This window comes from Lactuca sativa, chromosome 5, assembly GCF_002870075.4.
Source record: "Lactuca sativa cultivar Salinas chromosome 5, Lsat_Salinas_v11, whole genome shotgun sequence".
Classification (NCBI taxonomy): Eukaryota; Viridiplantae; Streptophyta; class Magnoliopsida; order Asterales; family Asteraceae; genus Lactuca; species Lactuca sativa.
The window spans coordinates 231931059-231953993 of record NC_056627.2 but is presented as its reverse complement, the minus strand read 5'-3'; the positions used below and the strand labels follow the sequence as shown (position 1 = coordinate 231953993).

Below are 22935 nucleotides of genomic sequence, written 5' to 3'. Positions count from 1 at the left end.
AAAAGATTAGACGTTGTGGTTGTTAAAAATGTTGGAATATTTTTATTAGAAATATCAAAAAGAAAAATAGAATGACAGATTCTATTACTACTTGAGAGGTTAGAAAAAAAAAAACATTGGAACGAGGAAATAAGGTTCTGTAAACAATCAACTACTTTTTTTTGTTTACTGCTTTTAATAACAACCCAAAAAGAAAATTTGTGAAACAATGTTATTAAATAATGTCTTTTATTGATCGATAAAAGATACTTTGAATTTTGAGAGTTTTGAGGTTAGTCGGTGTGGTGTAATACTTGTTACGGTCTATGTAGCCGTCACGTCAGTTTTGTCACACTCTTTTAAAATTTTCTCAATTTTATGCCATGGGTTGGCACACTTGCATGATTTTTTTTTAAATTAATTAATTAAAAAAAATAAACATTTCAAAAATATAATTTTTTTTAAAAATAAAGATTCATTTAACTAGAAAAATAATTATGATTTATAAGTCAAAGGTTGATTCAGTAGTTTTAGAAACTATTTATGTAGAGAGAATTTAGGATGTGGTACTTTTTGTTAGTAAACCAAACCATAAGGACCTTTTACGTTAAATCTGGAAATTTTGTTGTGGAAAATTTTCAATTTGTTACTCGCAACTTCAAAAGAAAAATTAAATCTCACTTTCTCTCCATTGTGCCTAAACAATACACCCTCTCTCAACACTATCTCTCATCGGTACATATCTACCGAGTTGCTGAGCCGAGCTCGGCATGCCAAGGGCTTGACCCGGTTTTCGCCGAGGTAACCGAAGTGCTTTCCGAGACCACACCCATCAGCCTAATTAGCCCACCAAACCTTAAGAAAGACCACATCCAAACACTTCTCTTTGAGAAATTAAATATTCTTCTGTATTTTATTTTTATTTGTATTCATCCTTTTTATCCATATTAATATGTTAGACATGTGTTACGTTAAATAAAATTAATATTATTTTAATATATTTATCATCATTTATAGATAGAAAAAAATATAAAAAAAATATCTAATTTCTCATCTTCGATTGACTATAAGAATACGTTCTGAAATTATAGTGAAAAAAAATATCGATATCCCATTAATAATACGATTTGGTCATGTTTATTATCATCATTAGTAGCTCCCTAATTAATATTAATATATTTTTTTTCATTTATCTGGATTCGTTTTTATTTCAAAACCATTAGTTATCTTTTATTTAATTTTAAATTAGCAATAGTTAATTGCAGGAAAACCTATTTATAACGCTTTTGTTACTTTCATTATTATGAATAATATTTTATAAGTTTTGAACTTTTGGAGATTTTTGTATGTCTCGAATTATAGGTTCTTATCATTTTTGTTTGGCTTTTAGGGGCAAAAACCAAATTCTTGTCACATAGATGAATCTTGCGGAAACACCGCTTAAGCAACAAAAAACGGTAAAACATTTTTTTATTTTTACAAGTCATCAAATCATTCTTCATTCATTTATTGTTCTCCAATACTATTTATCAGTTTCTTTCTTACAATGGAAAATGAAAAGATTGAAAGTTTGGAAGCCTAATTCACCAAGTTTCGAAGTGAGGTCGAGGAAAAACAGAAAGAGAGCAACCGACACACTAAAAGACATTCTCAACGCCATCAGCAACATCGTATTATGAGAAGTATGGCTAGCAAGAAAGACTGGAGGAGACTTGATGTCATAGATCTGAGTGTTGATGATTTGGGTATTTTCTTGGATCTACATGGTTGGGATACAAGCATGGGGGAGGAAAGAAAGGAGAGAGGACAACAACGTAAGCATAGGACTAATTAAGACAAATCTAAAAACAAGGATCGGTTAAGATGGGGGTTTAGGGATAAAGTATGTAAATATAAAGGCTAGTTTATATACTTGGGTTATTTAGAGCTAAAGTATGAAAATGAGAAGTTAGGGGGCTGATTTCGACAAAATCTCAAACTTAGGGCATGAAATACCTATCTATCCATTTTTTTGGAAACGACAAACAAATTAAGTGGAGCCTACTCGCAATATTTCACCGAGCACCTCGGGTTCGAGCTCCTTTACAGGGCAAACCCAGCCCTCATATGGATTTCCATGGAAAAATTCCCCACATGTGGCACCACAAGAGGTAGTTCAAGGGAATAGAACTCCCGACCTCACGCCCCACATGGATATAAAACCCGGTGCATCAACCCAACTAGGCTGGACATCACTTGCACCTATCTATCCATTTATCATACCATTGGAAACGATTCGATCATATACAAGAGATCGTGTTGTGATTTTGAGAGATTTAGGAAGAACTACTCTAGTTCTTACTTCTATTAGTGAATCAAACCTTCAAGGTAAGTAATCTTCCATCTGGTTCCTTAATTTGAAGTTTTGAGTGTTAAATTAATGTAATTCTCTTCTTATCTTACATATCATGATTTAAGGATAAATATTTGTGATTTATATTGTGACATCCCCATTTTTACGACCAGAAAAGACCGATTTGTTTATGCTTATTTAAAAATCAAAGTATCGTTTTTGAAGAATAATATTGCGGAATTTGTTCCCAGAAAACATGATAATGATATTATCAAAGCATTTCCAAAGAAATGTATTTTATTTATATTAAAACATTGGGATGTGATCGTTAATACAAAAAAATAAGCATAACGAAATATTAAAAGTCTTACAATAATTAAACTAGTGGTTGAATACTCATTGAATCCCTCAACAGAATGTATCTTTAATATCGCTACTTGTGATACAATAAACTGAGTGGATTGAGTTGGGAAACCTGGTGAGTACATAGGGTTTTCAACTCAAAGTAATATAATTATTATGTTTAATCATCAAACAATTAACCTAATTTCTCATCCCCATTATCTTCTTTATTCTTAAGGATCTACCCTAAGAATCATCTATTATTTGTTTATTTATTCCTAAGGATTGTCCTAAAAAATAGGCACGAAGTCTATCGCTGCTAGGGTTTATCTAACAGACACTAAGTCCATAATAGTCGATGTTATCTATTAGGCATTAAGTCCAAAACTATCAAGTTATCTATTAGGCACTAAGTCCATAGATGCCAATGTTCATTTATAAGGCACTAAGTCCATAGCTGTCAGGGTTTTTAGAGTACATCTAGTGAATACGTAATTCAAAAACACCTACAGGTTGCGAGCTTGCTAGCGTTCCACTGGACTGTCTAGAATAGTTTGTGGTTGTCATCTATACTCTGCTAGATGACTGGATCAGCTTTAAAGTCAATGTTTCTCATCATCTTTCACCTCTCTACATCTATATCATCTTTCATCTCTCATCATCCACATCATATTTCATTACCCATCTTTACCTAATATATTTATAGGTATAAAAATACATATATATATATATATATATATATATATATATATATAGTTTAAATCAAGTAAAACATGTAGAAATTGTTCATCTAGCATAGATATTAGGAACACAGATAATAAGCACATATAGCATGTATTAAAGCGACGTCTCGAAATTTGGGCAGCGCTTCGCTTCTAGTAATAACCTTTTCCTTTGACATAACCTATTGTCATTATCTCTAAGTCTTACTCTAATATTTATTGAGACTAATTATGTAGCACCTGGTTTCTGGTACGTAAAATTTATCTTAGTATTTTTCATTTTTAGCCTTGGACTCGGCGAGTTGCAGGTCCGACTCGCCGAGTAGGGACGGGATCCGGAACACGTTTAAGTTGGCTACTCGGCGAGTCCATATTTTGGACTCGGCGAGTCACCGCTGTCTGATGAAACCCTAAATTTCAAGGGGTTTCACCCTATTTAAACCCCTTATTTCGCCCCCAAGCTCGCCCCCATTCACACTCAGAGCCCTATACTTCGTTCAAGCCTTGTTCCTTGTGAGTTTGAAGCATTTGGTGTGTTTTCTTGAAGTTTTGGAGTGGGAAGGAGAGTAGATCAAGAAGAAGAGGAGGAGGCCAGGCATCTTTGAGCTATCCCAGTGTGTTCCTTAAGGTATAACTCGATTTCCCCTCTGTTTTCATGCTTTTAGTCCCTTTTAGCTCCATGGAAGTCTTCCTTGAGCCTTTTCCCCAAGCTTGTTGTGCTTTGTGGGTTGTAATAAGTTGTTAGCCTTTAGATCTAGGTGGGATTGAGCTCTAGGAGCTTAGATCTACTGTCTTTATGGAGCCATATTGCATGAAAGCCCTAAATCTACTCTTTTGGTGCATTTTGAGCCCTAAAACCTTTATTGGTGATTATTTACACGTAAAGTTGGAAACTTTATGTGTTATTCATGCCCTAGAAACCCAGATCTATGAATGGCATGAGCTGGATCCAAGCAGAATCGCGTGTATAGTTTTTGCATGTGGCCGACTCGGCGAGTCGTTCATCTGACTCAGCGAGTCGAGTCGCGAGTCCCCGAGTTTCCCCCTTTTCGCATTTACAGGTTGGGAGTAGTGAGTCATTGGGTGTGACTCAGTGGGTCGGAAGCCAGACTCACTCATGAAGTCACTCGGCGAGTCAATGCCATGACTCGGCGAGTTCAAGGCAATCTTCTTGTCTCAAGAACAACTCGGCGAGTTGTTCATACAACTCGACGAGTCACAACTTAGAGTGTTCTTCGGATGAAGATGAACTCGGCGAGTAGGATGAAGGACTATTGGCCGTGGGTATAGAAGGAAAACTCGTCGAGTCAACGCTTAACTCGACGAGTAGAGACGGATTTATGGTCAGACTAAGGGAAAGGGACTCGGCGAGTTGGCAAGCCAACTCGGTGAGTCTGGTCAACTGGCAGTTGACTGTGACTTGACTCTTGACTTGTTAAGGGTAAATGGTCAATTTACCCTGAAGGCGGTTAGCAGTATTTGACTGAGTATTTTGTGGGAATTATAGCCGGAGGATTTCCGGAGCGGTAGCAGCAGCAGACAGTCAATTTCCACACCGATCAGCAGCTATCTCGAGGTGAGTTACCTTCCAGTAGCGGTGGTTCTACGGCCACAATGCCGGCCCACCAGTAGGAGTTGTATGTTAGATGATTGTCTTTGTGATATCATCTAGGTTTGCTACTACCTGATTCGTTATATGCTGGCATGATATGTGATATGTGATAGTAGTAGAGTTCGGTTGTCAGGACCGAAGGGTAGGTCAGACACCCCAGATATGTCTGACAGTATGTGATGATACGTTATATGCTGGCATGTTATGTTATATGTGATAGTAGTAGTAGGAGGGGAATAGTCCCCGAGGGTCGGTTGTTAGGACCGACGGGTAAGTCAACACCCCAGAATGGCTTGACATGGGTAGGTCAGCGCCCCAGAATGGCTTGACACGGGTAGGTCAGCACCCCAGAATTGCCCGGCAGTATGTATGATATGTGATTGTATGTTATGTGGTATATTGGGGGAACTCAATAAGCTTCGTGCTGACAGTTTTCAGTTTTGGTTTCAGGTACCTCTTCGTTGAAGGGGAAGGAGCTGGCGTGGTAGCGGTACATCACACACCTGCTTGTATTCCGCATTATGATATTTTCCTGGGAAATTGTACTCTGACACTTTTATGATTATGACGATGTTTTCCGTCATGCAACACCATTTGTGAAATGAAATGATCGTTGAATGATTTTATTCCTAAATGTTTTGCTAAGTACATGTTTTAAAAACGAAATTTTTGGCTCGTATTTTTGGGATGTTACAAGTTGGTATCAGAGCCCTGGTTTGAGGGATTCGAACACACCTTCGGGGGTGTTTGAACTCAAATCGAGGGATTAAAAGATTTTGGAAAAAAGAAAATGTTTTCTAAAAGGATAGTAAAGGGTTCTAAGAACGAAGTGTGTGATGTGCGCGACCGGCCAAGCTCAAGTAAGTATTCCCCAAAGTACCCATACAAGCTTATGTTATGCTTATCAGTTTCAGTAGAACAGCATGCTAGAATAGGACTAAGGATCTTAGGAGTGATGCTTATGTTCCTGCTTTATGTGCTTCAGTATGTGAAAAGTTGCATGCTAGAATAGAGTAGACAGCAGTAGGATGGCCTGTTTAGGTTATGTCTGATAGTGCGGATTTAGCATTGTATGCTAGTTCAGTTTTTCCCTGCGAGGATAGAGTTGCTTGAGATTGTTTTCTTTATGTCCAAATGATGTTTGCTTTGTGCTATGTGGGCTTTGAAGTGATGGGAGTTAGCTGTTAGGTGAATACGTTAAAGTCACATGTGATCAGGGTTGAATAATCTCAGAGTGTTGGATTTGACCCTATTGCGTAGCTCTTGTTTGAGTCCTAACCGTTGTAGGGATGAGTCCCTCACTCGAAGGATTATCCAAGCCTCGTCACATGTGATTGTATTCAAGTAATAGCTAATTGGCATCACCAAGAGGCCTTCAGCATCTGAGGACTGGGTTGGGTGGAGTCAGAGGTTTCCTAGGGTAAGCCTAGGATAAGAGTAGCAGAGATCAGCGGTAGTGAAAGGGACCTGGTGGAGTCAAGGCAGTCCTTGGAGAAGGTACGGATAGATGTAGAAGGTAGTATGGGCCCATACTATTGAAAGCAGAGGATCCGTACCCGAATCGAAAGCTCTACTTCTCGGGGCTTTCCGAGGCTTCGCTAGTAACATCTAGGAAGTGCTAGAGAAAACCTTAGAGGCTATTATTTTTTTTTGGGGGGGGGGGGAGTTAGATGGAGATGTGTGAGGATTTGAGTGAAAATCGACTTTTATTTATAGGTTTGAGGAGCCATGTACACGGAGCGTACTCACAACCTACGCTGGGAGAACGCCAGCTACGCTGGGCGTACTGAGGCCACATGTCGCAATCTGGTGGCAAGCCATGGGGAAGAAGGTGTGGTCTAGATCATGCCACGTGTCGATTTCTGGTTAATCCGAAATTTAATTATCTTGTAAAATCCGTTACTTTCACATACAAGCTCCGTTTTGACGTTTGTTATATCCACACGTAGCGATCAACGAGGTCTACAGACTTTATTTGAAAATATTATATTTTAATAGGTTTAGACAGTTAAAGTCCGTTAAAAATTCATAACTTTGTCATCTGACGTTCGTTTCAACTTTCTTTATATTGTTGAGCTCCTACTAACGAGATCTTCAATTCTCGTTTAGGTTGTGTCGGCTAAAAATCGATCGATCTGAAATTCAATTTCCGAATAGTATACTCCTACGTTGAATCTTAAAAAAATCATTACTTCTTCTAACGAAGTCAGATTTGGACGTTCTCTATATGCACGTTCTCGGTTTAACATCTACTACGATTCGCTTAGATTACTAAGGCTAAAAAGTATTTTGTCAAAAAAATTACTTTTTGCGATATGCGGAGCCGTGCCGGTTTAATCGTGAAACTTCGACGGGTCATAACTTCTACGTTATAAGTCAGATTTCAGTGTTCTTTATATGTACAAAATCCTTGTACCATATACTATAACTTTGCTTAAGATTATTTATTCTAAATATTCTTCTATCAAAAATTTATTTTTAATGCTTACTATCTCTAAATTTGATTAACTCGAATCTGCGGACGTTACATATATAGATTATTTCGTTTAAGAGAACTAGGTTTTAATACGGAGAAGTAAATGCATTAATCTACTCAAACTTGTGTTTATGGAGCTCATTTGAGTGAAATGAACCCTAATTTCAATAAGTCTCTCGTCTAAGCATCTAAATCCTAAACTTAGTATGTGATTGATGATTTAAATTAATTTGAACTTTGGTGTTCACAATTATAAGTGAATGAATGGAAAGGCACCAGTCGTAAGGGGTCATGTCGCGAAGGCTCATTTTTCACAAAACACAAATAAAATAGAAAAATAACTTTTACAGAATAAATCCCAAAAAAATATCAAATAACTAAAGGCTTAATAATCTAAAACATAATTAAATCGTTCTCCAGCAACGGTGCCAAAAACTTGATGTATATTTATTATACTAGTTTTAAATTTATAAATCCTATCTAAATTCAACTAACTTTAACAAAATAGGAAATGTACCTAATTGTGAAGTAATATAGTTTAAGATAAGAAATGGTGTTGAACTCTTGGGAAATAGGTATGATTTGATTTAGATAATAAAGGAATTAATTAAACTAGAAAAACAAAAGTAAAGGTGGGGGTTGTTTAAACTAAATTAAACTTTGTTAATGATTTACCAAAAGCAAAGAATGCGATTTAAAACGATAGTTTTGAAGTACTTCCACTTAGATTTTAAATCCCCTTATTTTCTTATGGTGAATTAATTAGAATATTGATTTGACAAGTTAATTACTGATTTTTATAATGACTAGTTATCTTGGTCCAATAAACTAATACGAATCATTATAAAGTAACTAACACAATGATCATGTGATTAGATAATTAATTAATTAATTAAATTTCAAACTATGAGTGAAATGATCTATTGATTTTCTTATCAATGGTTATGGCAATCAGTTGAAGCATGGTATGGCTATCTAATCCTTTCTTACTATAACATTTGTTTTTCATAACATGTATTACTATATAAGAATGGATAAGGATTAGTGAAGAAAGTTTTGAAATTGCATATGAATGCAAGAAAATAGAAAAGTAGATTGTTCTATTGCGTAAAATATGATAAGTTGGAAATAACTAAGCAAAAGGGTTATAGGCTTGGAATATGATCACTAAGATTCTAAAATGATTACGAGGAAGACATACAAAATAAACCTGAATACTATGTTGTATGAATAGTTTGAGTAAAAGGGTAATTTGGTCAGCTTTATGAAAATGATGAGATAATAAATATATAGGGCGTGTTTGGCACGGAGCTTTTGGAAGCGTTTGGGAGCTTCTAGCTTTTAGTTTTTGATAAAACGCTATAATTTAAACAAAAAGCTTTGTTTGGCAGTATGAGCGTTTAGCTTTTACTTTTAACAAAACGCTCCGATTCTAAAAGCTACTTCATGTAGCGTTTAACAAAACGCTCCAGAGCTTTTGAAATCAATTTCCATAATTACCCTTAAAAATATATTTATATATTTATTTATTCTCAATCAATTGTCATTTTATGTAATTTTATATATTTCAAAAGCTTCCAGCTACTTTTGTCAAACATTCATATAACAAATAAAAACTACAGTTTCCTGCTACCAGCTACCTGCTACACGCTACCAGCTTCCCGCTACCAGCTACTTTTGCCAAACACGCCCATAATCTTGAGAAATTGTAAAAAATATATTTGAGCACATTATATGACGATTTGTAATGTTGGTTAAGTGATTTAAATCACCTAACTGTGTATTAGAACAAAAAGGGGGAAATGGGAAAAGTTGATGTTTTGATATTTTTGCATGACTTAATGGATTAAGTTATGTATGATTTAAGCCAAAAGTAATTATATATTATTTTAGGGCTTGTTAATAAAGTTGTGTGGATATAAAGATCACTAAAAATGGATCTAAAACGAAAAAGTTGTGAATGTTTGAAGTTGGGGTGGAAAATGGCCAAAGTTGGAATGTGAACTATTGTCATACAACCGCCACGACGTGGATGGTGCCAAAACACATATTTAATATGTTAAAACTCTTTTATCGAACTCATTTCTTAAGGTTCGAACCAGAGCTTAATTAGGGCTATTTTAGGGATATGAAGTGATCTAGTGAAGGCTATAATCAAGGGATACAAGTTGTGATCTAAAGAAACATATCAAGGTATTGATTTCCTCTTTGATTAAGACATTGATCTTTAATGGAAAATGTTCAATTAGAGTTCGAAACTTGAAATAGCTTATGAATATTTCGATTATGATGTTATTGTAAATGTTTGGAAGCTAATTGCAAGCTTTATAATATGTTTTCATGGTTGAATTCATGAAATTTGATAGTAAGGGTTACTAACCCTAAATTGTAAAAATGATGAACTTGTGAAGTTAAGTTAAGAACTTGATGAATTAAGTCATATAGAAGCTTAATTCATAGAACTTAATTAGATTCTTGACAAAGATTTGTCAAGTGGTTATTTTGGGGCGAAAATATGATTTTGGCTAATTAGGATGTTATTAAGATCATAATAGATTAAGATGTGTTTTGAGGAGCTTTATATGTTATGTGAATAGGTAATTGTCAAGATATTAATCAAGTTGATCAATTGGAGATTTGAAGCCAAAAGTGGTAATTAGTCTTCACTAACTAAATAGGTGGGTAACTTCACATCCTTTATATATATATATATATATATATATATATATATATATATATATATATATATATATTGTCTAGATGTATGTTATTTTTCTATTGTGTTGATTTCGTGTTGAATAAAATAGTATGATTATGATGAATTATAGTGGTAATCTTGGTGAATGAGATACCACAGAGTGATAATGAAATATAGTGGTAATATTAGTGATTGAGATACCATGGAGTGAGAATGATTCGTAGTCATAACCTTGGTGATTGAGATACCATGGAGTGGGAATGAGTTAGATTATTAATCTTGGTGATTGAGATACCACAAAGTGTGAATGAATTATAGTGTTAATCTTGGTGATTGAATTACCACAGAGCGAAAATGATTTGTAATGGTAATCTTGGTGATTGAGATATCATGGAGTGAGAATAAATTATAATGGTAATCTCTGTGATTGAGATTCCATGGAATGAGAATAAATTGATGGGGGTAATTCTTGTGATATTAATGAAATGATTTGATAGTTACATTTCAAGTTTATGAAAATGATTTTATTCATGAAACATATAGCTATTATGGTGGTCTTAGTGACTGTAACACCACGGGGTTGTGAGAATGTATAAATTCTTGTATGCTAATATTATATTATGATAATAGCCTTCATGATTGCAATATTATCATTTGGAGAATGGTAAATTCATAGTAACCTTGGTTGTTGAAATACTATATTTGTGAGAGAATACGTTCTTGTGAAAGTTTGAAAGATTTTAATGTCAAGGAGAGAAATATTTCTTAGAAGAGTTGTAATATATATAGTATTAATTACTAATGAGGAGAGTTTGAGCGAAATTGTTGATGGTTTGCTTGAATGTAATTCTAGTATCAATGATAAATGGAAGACTTGGTGTCAGAAATGTTGTACTGAGTATTAAATGATTGGAAGACATTTAGGAATGTATGACAAAGAATATGACGATATATATTTCGTTGTATAACTAATTTATATTATGTTAAGCAGGCTGCTCACTATGCTCTTTGGAGCTTATCTATTTATTGTTTATATGTCTTTCATATTCAAGTAGATGTGTAGAAGAAAGTGGGGTTAGTAGCGGCCAACTTATGAGTATTACACTAGATTCTTGTAAGATCCTCTTGATAACTGTTTGTACTGATTTGCGATACAAATGTACATTAAATTTTTAATGATTTATGTTTTAAAAAAGAAAAAATTGGGTGTACTTTGTGGTAAAAATATGGGCGTTACAAGTTGTTATCAGAGCTGCAGTTTAAGTCAATTAGGCATCTCGTAATAGTTTCGTAGTCCCAAAATGGATAGTAGAAATAGATTGTGAATTGGCTAGACTTAGTAGATATAAGTTAGTCAAATTATTGGAAACACTTACGAAAATTATGATATGTGTGTTCATTTTTTCCCATAAACTGTATGATTACATGTTTTGGTTGGGTGACGGTAAGATCAATGATGTGACATTGTGGTCCAAACAGTCATGTTTGGGTGATGATGAGATCGAATTTGCAGCATCGTGAGTCTAGTAACTTTTATTGGGGTGATAGTAAGAACAACATAGTGTTGTGAGCTAAATAGACCCAATGGACAAAGGCGAAAGCCCACATGCTCGATATTGACGTTAGTATCGCATTTAAGGATCGTTATTGAAAAATTACAAGTCACTAGAAGACTTAGTGTTTGCAATGCCATACTTGTATATTGGTAGTAGAAAAGGGTTTAGAAAGTTGATCTTATAATATAGTTTCAAAAATTATTTCTAATATTGGCTGGTGTTTTAATTTATGAGAAGGGATTGATAAGTTATAAAAGACTCGCGGAGAATGTTACAATTTTATGTAAAGGTGATGAATAAAAATATAGCCTAGAAACCAATGTTATAACCTAGAAAGTATAGTTGTAAGTGTAATCTTAGCATAGTGATCTATGTACCACGACGTGGAGGTGAGAATAGTTTGACATTAATTAAGTGAAAAGTGAAGACAATGTACTTTGGGAATTAAGCGGCACGACAAGAATAATCGTGATGCAAAGAAAATACATCGTTAAAGTATGTTACAAATATGTTAAATGAAAAGAAGCTAGGAATGGAATCACGAGCTCCAACTTTAAATGAAAGAACTATAAGTGCATGATTTTAGGTAAATATGTCTAACAATCCATGTTTGAGGCTATTAAACTCTAGCATAGATAAAACAAATCAGTAGATTCTTTGTCTTAACTTGTATTTAATACAACAAAGAACACATAGCACAAATAATCAAACTAATCTTACTTCGTATGAATGAGATATAATTGTTCAAAGTTAAGTAAAATTTTTGCACAAAGCTGGAATGTAGGAAATATTCCAAGTCTAGAAATTTAAAGTATTCATATAAGAGTTAGGTGTTGCAAGTTGATTCAACACATTTGGAGATCGTATGAAAGAGTTACGGCAGTTTAAAGTTGACTACTAGTTAATATTTGGTGCTATAAAAATAGAGTAAATTACTAAAATCGTCCCTATGGTTTGGTCAAAATTGCACGTTTGGTCCCTAACTTTTTTTTGCACTCGGATCGTCCCCGTGGTTTGATTTTGTTGCGTTATTCGTCCCTATGGTTTGGTCAAAATTGCACGTTTGGTCCCTAACTTTATATATGTAAGGGACGAAAAATGAAACAAAATCAAACCACAAGGACGATCCGAGTGCAAAAAAAAGTTAGGGACCAGACGTGCAATTTTGACCAAACCATAGGGACGATTTCAATAATTTATTCTAAAAAATAGAGCAATTGACTCTTGTTGACTTTTTGATAAATTTCAAAGTTTTAAATAAATTGAGTAGAATTAACTTTGAATAAATTAATGAAATATGATATATAAGATTCAACCCAAATATGACAAGTCTGGGTTGAGAAAAACGGAATTTTACTTAATATTTAAAAAAGGTCAAATAGCCAAAACTGTATAAAAGAACAAAGTGAAAGATAAGTTGATATATAAATCTGTGTATTACTTTGGAAACATGTTGGGATCAGAAAGTCTCAAACACAATAGGCTAAAACTTGAGAAAACACAGTATACACAAAGTAGGATGCCTAAATGAGAAAATAGTCAAAATAGTCAAAACGAAAAATGGCATAAAATGTCCCATGAAGCTTTTATGCATATTTTGAATATTGTTGGCACATCATTTTGATATATTACATTGTGTTAGACACATGAGTACATGAAATTGGAATAACTTGCCAAAATGGGACAAAAGGGTAAAATTGACAAAATTGGTTATTTAGCTTCATGGAGCTAAATAACTATTGGAATAGAGTTGATAGATTGTTAGAATGAATAAATGAGCCTAGTCAATTCGTTATATCAGAATTGGAGAAATATGGTTAATTAAAGTCTCTTGATAAAGAGAAAGTACATTGCTAAAAATGTGATTGTTAATATAAAAGGTTTGATGCAAGATCTGGATAGAAGGATTCTAAGAAACGAACAAGGCCAGGAGCTAGTGGAATTGTATAAATAGACATACCAAGCCACCAAGGTGAATACATAGATAAAGTAACGACTTTGTTGGTATCTAATGGATCAGTGTGATTGAGAACAAAGAATTGATTGTTTAAAATATGACATGGAAAGATAGAAGATAGTTTTCTCTAGTCACAAAGGAAAAAGGACATATATGTGATTTGTAAAAGTAGGATGAGTAGTTTGCCCAAGTGTATTAAGAAACCTTTAAAAGTAGATGTTATAAATTATATAGATGAAAATGTGAAGTGATTAACTCTATAAGATTATAAATATTAAGATGAAAGCTTGACGAAAGAAATGACGGGTATACCATATAGGGTAAGATGTTTATGTCTTATCTGTGGATTAGAATGAGCCATAAATCGAATAACCAAATGTTACTTAAGAATGATAGATTATTATGAATAAGATTGATCCTAGTTGTAATATGACACGAGTATGAACATTTGGATATAAATTTGGTTAATAAGTTACACATGATTAACTAAGGTGAGAAATAAAACCTAGCAGTCTTCTTGACAGTAATGCTAACATTCATGATGGCTTCATATTTCAAGGTAGTCTTGGTGACTATGATATTCCGAATACAAATGACTGGATTTAGTGGTAGTCTTAGTGACTAACATATCATTGTGTTGGAAACTATTAATCATGGTAGTCTTGGTGACTGCAATACCATTGGTTAACATGTATCATAGTAGAGAAAGAATGGTGAAAAGTATGTTGAATGTTGAAAGCATGTTGGAGAAAGATATAGTTAGATGGAAAGCGTATTATGGTATGTTACAGTAATCCTTGGTACTTAAATGATTTATACTTTCATGTGAATACGAGGGAATAATAAAGTAGGTTGTTATAACCTAACAATAACCATCTTGACGAGATTCTGAGGATGGGACCTCCTTAAAAGGGAGAGAGCTTGTTGATGTGCACGAAAGTACCCACTAATTTTAATATTTATAACCTAACAAACTTAAACTAACTATGCACTTATAGGCAGTGTACCTAGTCGGATTACAGTATAGCTTGGGTAGATCGGGTGTCGATCACAGGGAACGGTGTTACTAATTAATCTATTTACTATCAAATTAACCTAATTATTAACAATTTTATAAAGGGTTTTATCTGATTTTACAAGATCAGACGAACTTAACTCAAATTCAATCAATAAGTAAAAACATACTCTTGTCTAGTTTGAATCCACTTCTTCCTTATGGCTAGCTAATAATTATGGATTATCTAGTTGGTTTTAATTGTATTAGTAATTTAATTCTAAATTTACCAATAATTAATTAATTCATGTCAAACTATGTATGGTCACACACAATTAAACACAGAACCGATTATGAATATGAATATGCTATGTAAGATTTATTATGTAAATGCAATTATAGTCACAATCCACGTTCTCTAGCACAACTAAGTTTATTTACTCTAATTACTAACTAAGATTGGTCAATCCTAGCTCTAACAATTTAATGTTCACTAAATCATTAGGTAGACAAGTTCATGCAGTTAATGGTCACTAAGCTACACAGAACATGTAATCAAGCAATTAGAGAAACAAACACAAGCATGCTAGGTAACTATAAATCAAACACAAGCAATTCACCAACTAAATAAATCCATAAAAATTAAGTTATTCCTAAGTTGGAAGCTTCATCTAGCTAAAAAAGAGTAGCTAGATTCAGCTGCTCATAATAGCAACTAACACACTAACACAAATCAAAGTGATATGAAACATGTTCTTAGTTAACAAATAAATAAACTAAATTATGGACCTTCACTCTTTTGGTGTTGAAAGCTTCTTTCAAGGACTTTTCTTCTGCTCAAAATCGCCTTCTAGAACCCCTTTCTCTAGCCAAAAGTTCTTCTATTCGTAATGGTCAAGGTTGCTTAAATAACCTTAAAAATCTCGCGCCACGTCGTGGATATACATGCCACGACCCCCAAGTTATCCGCATCGGGTAAGGTCTCCTTCTCTACGCGATGTTTATCTTCAAGGCTACTCATGCCACGTCATGGATATCCATGCCACGATGTAGTTTCAGTAATTTCCATGGATTTCTTCATCTCTTGTGTTCCAAGTCTCCCATGTTTTATAGATTGTCGCTTTTGGTCCCTCTCTTCGAAAATACTTCTAATTGATTGAAAATAACAATTTAAAGTCATAAGTATCATTATTCTAAATATATTATCAACTTATTAATAAAAATGTACTCAAATATTGCCTAAAAATAGGTATAAATATGGCAATATCAAAATACCCCACACTTAGGCTTTGCTTGCCCTCAAGCAAATGTAAACTTAACCCTTATTTACTAACATCACATAGAACAATCCAATTCTTGTTCAGCCATTATGCCAAGACCTCAACGCATGCATTTATGTCTAAAATTTGCCTAAAGTACCCCCCCATACTTTGAATACTCACAATCTTCATAAACAATCGCCCACTTCTTTCGAGCAATGCTCATTTTATGCAACCCTCCGAATCCATCCGCAGAAAACCTCCTAACCTCAAGGTGTTTTTGGTTGAGCAACCCAAGCATACATAATCTAGAATTACAATTTACAATACCACTATTGAGCTCTTTGGAATTCTTCATTTCCTTGATAATTTGATCTTTGATTTCTTTAAATTCACCACCTTGTTTGATTTGATTTCTGGTATCTTCAACTTTTTGAATTTCTTGGAATTTTGATCTTTTGATCTTCACTTTAGTTGCTCCAAAATTCTTCAAACTTTTCTTGTAATTCTCTCTCTCTCTCTCTCCCTGTCTCTCTCTCTCTCTCTCCCTCCCTCTCTCTCTCTCTCTCTTTTTCTTTTTTTACATGTACCTCACTTTTTTCACTCAAAACCCTACATGCTTAAGCAGGGGCGCTCAACTTTAACCTTTATTTTTTCCTGGATACATTTCAGGTTTAGGCTGCTAAACATATTGCATCCCTCAAACCAAGTGGGGTTATGTTTTTGTTCCATGATTTCACTAAAATAAGGGAGGCCACAAATGCACAATAACGTGTATTGGCTCAACTAAACATTTGAACTCTTATCGGATCATCCCACATAACACCAGCAACTACAGTTCAGGTTATTATTACTAGATTCAATTATTAAAAATTTCAATTTTCAAATTTTCTAGTAATTTACTTTTTCTACCCCTACCCCACACTTATTTCATACAATGCCCTCATTATATGCCTAAAATAAATCAAAATTAAGAAAAAAGGAGAAAAAGGAACAGACTCCCCTGGGATAGTGGCGTAAACATTTCCAAAAGTGTGGAAAACGTGCATCTCGAACACGGACCTCTCAAAAATATAAAGCTGGTGTAGAACTGGAGGAGTATGTATATAAACCACGAACATGACTCGAAACTTCAATTCTTCAAAGTGGGTGCAAATATGTAGAAAATGTGGGAAAGTATAAAATGATTCACGTCGTGGCAGAGAATTCCACGTCATGAACTTAGATCAAAACGCGAACAGAAGGCATCTTCAATTCTTCAAACTGGATGAAGGCCACGACGTGGTGTAAGAAGTCCACGTCGTGGAAACTGGATGTCAGGAAAAAAATGCCTCATTACTTTAATCATCCTAGCAGCTTGACCAGTGTCTTAATGGGTTAAGACTTCTTCTATGTAAATATACTTCCCAACTGTAACCTCTCTCCCTCTAACGTACCCCATACTTATCTTTAATTGTGGGTTCCGACTCATGACTTTAACCTTCCTTGACTTGACTAGACAAACACGACTTTTGACTTAACCTTATATGCTTCTGAGAATTCCAATGCTAATCTGAAAAACGGAACAACCCAAAAGAAATAAAAGAGTAACATCATAGTTTAACAAAGTCTTACAAATCAAATTCAAACACTACTTAAAACAAAACAAAAGAAACTAAATAGAACAGAAATCAATCATCATCTCCTTGTCCCTGTGCTCCACTTGGTCCTGCCCCATCATTCTGCTGATTCCAAAGCTCCTCCCATGTTGGGAAATAAGGATAATGTGGTGGCATAGAAGGTGGTCGGGTCACACCCAAATGTGAATAGATACCCTAAGTAAGTTAGGTGTGATAAATAGCATGCCCCCGGAGGTTATCCAAATAAGTTCCCGCCCGACTCTGAAAAGGGTCGGTGGGTACTCCTTGTACCTGCTGTGGAGCAGCATGCTCTCTCTCCAACTCTCCCCTAGCTCGAACATTTCTTTGCCTCGGTCTGGCCGGTGGCTGCTGCTCTGGTTGTGCCTCCTCCGGCTCCGCATCTACTGGTGGAATAACAAAACCGCCCCCAACATTCACCACTACCTGCATAACTCCCAAAACTTGAATGGTTAAATCAGTGTCCGGGAATCAGGTAAGATTCCTCACAAAGTCATGAGTCAAAATATTATACGACCGAGCAAGGCGAGTAACCAAATGTCCTCCCGTAATCGGACTCCCGGGCCTAGAATTAGCCGCTTTCTTCCCCATGAACCTCGCCAACATATATGGTAAATCACAGCAAACCCCTGGGGTAATAAGACTCCACAGATAGAACAAATTCCGAATAGGAACTTTATTGCCATGATGCTTGTGATTTATAGAAAAAGTAATAAGGCGATGTAGAAATCTGTAAACGGGGTTCCGAGCCTGTGACTCACTAGAGTCACGAGTATTATACTCGTGGTTGGAAATACTCCGCCAGAACTGGACCTCCATAATACCGGGATTAAAATCCCGAACACACCCATGCAGAAATGGTATGAAGAACGGAGATTGAGTCTCCACTTCCGTGTAAAGTCCTATCCGCCAAGCAAACTCTCGAAGACTACATTCCCTATAAACACCACCCAACCGGAACACAAGTGCCCGGTTATAATTAAAGTCAATGGTACGTTCTTCGAATACTATGGTAGAGAAAAACTCCACCGATAACTCCCGGTACACGGGTTCTTGAATTGCAAACAAATTCCGCCACCCGTGACAAGTGAAGGAAAAATGATCCCCTTCGTATGTTTTCGTCCAATATCATTCTAACTCAGCCACCATTCCCACACCACCGAGCCATCCCCAATTGACAATCAGAGCTATCGCAAATTCCCTGTCGTACAACCATCCCAACCGATTTTCATAGGTAGTCAATAATGGTCGGGGAATGTTTTGTGGAAACCGATACAAAGGATGAATACTCGCCACATCAATTGGATTCTCCTCCTATGGAACAGCCCTTCTAGGTCCCATTTCTGTAAACAACATTAAACCAAAGCAACAAACACCCAAAACATTAAAAAAAATTAATCTATTTGCCCAGAAGTCACGACGTGGCCTAGCTCGCCACGTCGTGGCACGCACTCGGGACGTAGGTCTAGATCGGTCACTGTATACCTAATTTTAGCCAAAAACAATACTTAGGGTTTGCTCCTATGGCTATTCAAAGAACATGCAACCTAAAAACAGTAACTAATTTCAACCAATTTCAGCAATGTCATCATTCACATAAACCCTAACCATGAAAGTGTAAAAATTGTAAGAAATAACTACAATTAATGGCCAAAATACATACCAAATGGAGAGAGAAGACAAGAACTTCGAAGAATTTGGAAGGCAAATTAAAGAAATCGGCTGTGGGGACCCTTTTGTTTCCGTTCGTGAGGCAGTGAGCAAATGAGGAACATTCGTTTGGTCAAAAGGTTTAAGAAATGGTCCCCCCTGATTTTTTAAAGGCCACGTCGTGGCATGCTTTTACCACGTCGTGGATTTCAAAAATAACATAATCTGTTTAAATTTTTTTATCTTATCCCCATAATTGCTCTGTAACCACGTCGTGGCACTAACAGACTACGACGTGGCATATGTCTGATCGCAAAAAATGAGTAAAATCACACATTTTAACTAACTACTTTGCATTCCATTTATTAATTAAAGTACCCCACAGCTAATTTTTACCAAGTATCAGTTATTAGACGATGAGTTGATATTTTTCCTAATTAAAAAAATTTAAAAGAAAAGAAAATGCAAACCAAGCTCGGGTTGCCTCCCGAGAAGCGCTTCTTTTTCTTGGAGTCTTGAGCTGGGCTCCGTGCCTCCTACGTTGAATCTTCTGAAGAGTCCATCACCAGCTGGACCTTTTGTTCCTTGAAACGCTTCTTGTAAGCTTGCACACGTCTTTTGTACGCCTTCTTCGAATTTTCCTTTTTTGTCTTGACTTCATCTACATCGAACTTGCGTTTAATCCCTTGAGTCTTTAATTTTTCTTCATTCTTCAGCTCCATACTACTTGTCTCTTCCTTCACCATTTGCCTTGTCACCTTTGAAGTAACCTCTTCTTCACCAAAATATCCTCCACGATGCCCCAGGGTTGTGTCACTGAATGGTTCACCATGTGAATCGTCATTCTTGTAGCCTTCATCTTCTGAATTTCCAACTTTTGATAAAATGAAAAAGGCATAAAATTAATGCTAGCCACAGAATCGGCTAAAGCATTAACCTTCATTTTGTTACCAAACTCACACGGAAGAGTGAGGCGTCCAGGATCCCCATCTTCTCAGGTATCTCTCCCAACACAGCTTTTGAGCTTTGCTCACTTAGAATCACCTTAGAATTCTTCTTTAATTGGTTACGGGTGTCTATCAAGGCTTGCAGTAAACTTTGATACTCAGGAATTTTGGATAAGGACTCGACAAAGGGAGTATTAATCGGGATTCCCTTCACGTGTTTAACAAATTCCAGATGCTCTCGTTCCAGTGGACTAAGGGCAGCTCGGGATGGAAATGGCAAAGGCGGCTGATAAACAGGAACGTGCTCAGAAACTTTTTGTTCAGACAAGGGCCACATTGTGGCCAGACAAGTGCCACGTCGTGGAGCAGCTGTTTCAGCAACCCTTTCACTTTCGAACTTTAGCTTCCTTGGTTTTGGATCGGGCTACTATGGTTCTTCTTCTAATGCCTCCAGGAACTCAGAGATGGCCTCTTCTTCAGTATCTATGGCCATTACATGAGATTGGGTCTTCATTTCAGGATTTTTCGGGGACAACTTCTCATGAACTAGAGTGGCTAGCTGACCAAATTGTACTTCAAGGTTATTGATGGAGGCTTGCTGATTCTTTATTAACGTTTGCTGTTCAATAATAGCAGCATCAGTAACATCGTGTCTCTTTTCCGAAGCTTCCATAAACTTCATCAACATGGTCTCTAGATCGGGTTTCTTCTCAGCTGGTGGCTACTCCTTTTGATAAAATCCTCGACCTGTCTGCCTATACTTCTCCTCTTTTTGCTTCTTAAACTCTTCATATGGCAGCCACTCCTTCCTTGGTTTCCTCCAATATTCATGAAACTTATCCCCACTTGAGTAGCACACTTGAGCCTTTCTGTTCCCAAACTCATCTAAATTGCAGTCCTAGGTTAAGAGTGGACCACTATATCTCTCGCAACCCACTCTTATGGCATGAATCGACTGATCCATTTGTGTTATCCTTCGATCCAAATTATTCAGCATAGCCATCACAACTGGTATTTCTTCAGTTTGGGCCCCTCCACCGCCTTTGATTCCATCTTGCCTAGGGGTGTGGTATTCGCGAGAGTGCTTCGCGAATTCTTCAATCAGCTCCTTGACCTCCCTTGGATTTTTCTATCAAAGGTATTTGAGAGTCAAGGAGTTGTCTCGTCATAACGTTGACCCCATCATAGAAAATCGACATCTCTTGTTGCACATTTAGATCATGTTGAGGGCAATTTCTGAGCAATCCCTTGTACCGCTCCCATGCTTCATATAATGACTCCCCCGGCTGTTGCTCAAAGTTGGTTATTGCCTTCTTGAGTTTAGCTATCTTGGATGGTGGGCAAAACTGGTCCAGAAATTGCTCACGCATTTGAGCCTAAGTGGTGATTGTGCCCGGTGGAAGTGATTTTAACCACTCTTTAGCAGCTCCCTTGAAAGTAATGGGAAGCATCCTAAGCAAGATGGTGTTTCTGTTGACATTTGGGACATTGAAGTAATCTGCAATGTCATTGACTTCATCTAGATGCTTAAAAGCATCCTCATGATCTTTCCCAAAAAATGGGATATCCTTCAGTGCAGTCAAGATGTGCCCCTTCAGCTCGAATGTGGCAGTGACAGGTATTGCGGGTTGGACTAACCCGGGACCCACATCTTCTTGGATCCACTTCTTGTAAGCTCCCATGGACATCTCTTCAATTGCTGCCATCTCATTCCTTGGCTCGTTCTCAGGTTCGGTCGTATGTTCTTCAAATTCTGGCTCGGTATCATATTCGGATTCGGTTTGGACGGGTATTTGATCCAAGTGTTCAAAATTGCTCTTGTGCCTTGAGGATGTACTTGACTCTCCTGTCTTCTTTCCTGACTTCCTTGAAAATGCTGACTTTAATTCTTGCAGTGGTGTCTTCTTATCAGTCTTCTTGTGGAGTGCAGCTTCGGGATCTTCAATTGGTGGCACCAAAGGTGTGGTAGATCCTCTGGTCATGAACTCCTGCAAACTAAACACAAAATAAAAAAAAACGTAAAACTGAAATAGAAAAATAAACTAAAAATTAAAAACTAAAATTCTCAGAAAACACGTCGTGGCGCGTATCTGGCCACGTCGTGGACTCTGTGAAAAAAAAATTTTACCTTGCTGGAAAATTAACTTTTTTGTGGTTTTACCCCCCAAAAAGGATCGATTAACTTAATGCAAATAAATAAGCTAATAAACTAAGCCGTTCCCCGGCAACGGCGCCAACAACTTGATGTGCACGAAAGTACCCACTAATTTTGATATTTATAACCTAACAAACTTAAACTAACTATGCACTTATAGGCAGTGTACCTAGTCGGATTACAGTATAGCTTGGGTAGGTCGGGTGTCGATCATAGGGAACGGTGTTACTAATTAATCTATTTACTATCAAATTAACCTAATTATTAACAAGTTTATAAAGGGTTTTATCTGATTTTACAAAATCGAACGAACTTAACTCAAATTCAATCAATAAGTAAAAACACACTCTTGTCTAGTTTGAATCCACTTCTTCCTTATGGCTAGCTAATAATTATGGATTATCTAGTTGGTTTTAATTGTATTAGTAATTTAATTCTAACTTTACCAATAATTAATTAATTAATGTCAAACTATGTGTGGTCACACACAATTAAACACAGAACCAATTATGAATATGAATATGCTATGTAAGATTTATTATGTAAACGCAATTATAGTCACAATCCACGTTCTCTAGCACAGCTAAGTTTATTTACTCTAATTACTAACTAAGATTGG

At 36.0% G+C, this 22935-nt stretch overlaps 1 non-coding gene across 1 annotated transcript; it reads left to right on the top strand.

The window, feature by feature from the left end:
- Positions 1-21376: 21376 nt before the first annotated feature.
- On the top strand, positions 21377-21483 carry LOC111881922 (small nucleolar RNA R71). Its single transcript, XR_002846995.1, has one exon. It is a non-coding gene; the product is annotated as a small nucleolar RNA R71 (small nucleolar RNA).
- The last annotated feature ends 1452 nt before the right edge of the window (positions 21484-22935 follow it).